The sequence below is a fragment of the Myotis davidii genome, unplaced genomic scaffold (genome assembly GCF_000327345.1).
Source record: "Myotis davidii unplaced genomic scaffold, ASM32734v1 scaffold5, whole genome shotgun sequence".
Taxonomy (NCBI): Eukaryota; Metazoa; Chordata; class Mammalia; order Chiroptera; family Vespertilionidae; genus Myotis; species Myotis davidii.
In genome coordinates, this window is record NW_006296965.1 from 1430769 (window position 1) to 1432569 (window position 1801).

Here is a 1801-nt window from a genome sequence, read left to right on the forward strand (position 1 = left end):
GGACAAAAATGGTACACCTATGGAGGAGGACAGTGGGTTGGGGAGGGTAAGGGCAGAGGGTGGGGTGGGAACTGGGTTGAGGGGAGCTATGGGGGAAATAAAGAGGAACAACTGTAATAATCTGAACAATAAAGATTTAATTTAAAAAAAAAGAAAAGCCAATTGCTGTACAACCACAGAGTTCATATGTTTGTTCATTAAAAAGTATTGTAAGTGGCATTTTATGAGGACAGTGGGGGGCGGAGGTAAGGGCAGAGGGTGGGGTGGAAACTGGGTTGAGGGGAGCTATGGGGGAAATAAAGAGGAACAACTGTAATAATCTGAACAATAAAGATTTAATTTAAAAAAAAGAAAAGCCAATTGCTGTACAACCACAGAGTTCATATGTTTGTTCATTAAAAAGTATTGTAAGTGGCATTTTATGTAGTAGCTTTAATGTACAACTTTTAACAAATTAATTTTAATCTGTTAAATTAATTTACAAAACTTAATTAACAAAATCCAAATTGACTAGATTGTATTAACATCTGATTAGTCTTTTGGCAATTTTTTATAGTACACAAATTCATTATGAAATGAGAAATTCTCTGTGTGTCCTAGGAGCATATTGTTGGAGAACAGAAGACCTATAGCCCCCAGCTAGACCAACAAGAAGCAACATGACTGAATCTGGATGATGGATACTCAGGAGCATGACTCAAGAGGGTACACTCACATTCTCTCCCTCCTCAACGCTCCAATTGTATCTTCCTCTTACTCACTTCTAGTGAATTACATTGCTTCCTATTTTTATGAAAATGGCTAAAGCCATCATAAAAGTCCTTGTCTACTATTTAATTTCTACAGCTTGGTTCTACACTCATCCTCACATTTGAACCCAAACTAGTCTTCCTGCCTCCAGTTCTCCCCACCTCCACCACTCCAGGTTTCTACTTCAACCTAATCACCTTCCTAAGTCCCAGTTTCCATTATGGCACTCTGCTCAAAAACTTTCAAAGAATCTACATGTCTATCAACATGGCCCTCTAAAATTTGATTGTGGCTATCTCCAACATAAATGTTCTCAATGCAGATCATTCCCTTTTATATTCTAACTCTACAAAGATTGTCTTCTCTTCTGTCTTTCTCCAAGATTTCTAGAAAACAAAAACTGAGGCAAAGATTACAGGGCATTACTTTACTCAGGGAGGTGTATTCTCAGGACAAGAATGAAGGAAAAGGAAAGTGCGGCAGGGAAAGATAGCAAGCTATGTGAGATAAGCATAACAACAATGGCCTCTACTTCACCATAAGCTTGAAATACCTCAGCCAGTCACTTAGTAGGTCACTCACTCCACTACCTAGGATGTCTCCAAATAGGTTGGTCATAGAAACTGTCTCAGATTAGCCTGTTAGAAGAAGAAAGGAAAAGAATAATTATCTGTTCAAATTCTTTCTAGCTCCTGGTTTTCTTTAGCCAAAGTAAACTCTCCCACGCCTCTAGGTTGCATCTTCTGAGCCTTTTGCAAGCTGCTTAGAAAGCTCAAACTCATGCTTAATAGTGATAATTCCTACAAGTATCAATGTGGTAGTCTCCCAGGCACAGAACTGGCCAGTGTTGGGTGATAGAACCTCATAGACCACAAGTTCTGTCAGGCACAGCAGCTCAGGCAAAACAGATGGATGGAAGAGGTAAAGGTCCTAAAACCAGATGAGACCAAGAAAATCTGCAGAGGTGTGTAAATTCAGTAAGCCATCTCCCTACCCAGATAAAGACAGTGCTTCCATAAAATTTGCCCACTGATCATTCAATTCCCTGAAT

The 1801-nt window shown here is 39.4% G+C and overlaps 1 long non-coding RNA gene across 1 annotated transcript in view; it reads left to right on the forward strand.

Moving 5' to 3' along the window:
- Positions 1–832, forward strand: part of LOC107184480 — an 8896-nt gene extending 8064 nt beyond the window's left edge. Inside the window, exon 3 of the long non-coding RNA XR_001515327.1 lies at positions 601–832. This is a non-coding gene — a long non-coding RNA (uncharacterized LOC107184480). The remainder of the gene's footprint in view (positions 1–600) is intronic.
- Positions 833–1801: the final 969 nt, after the last annotated feature.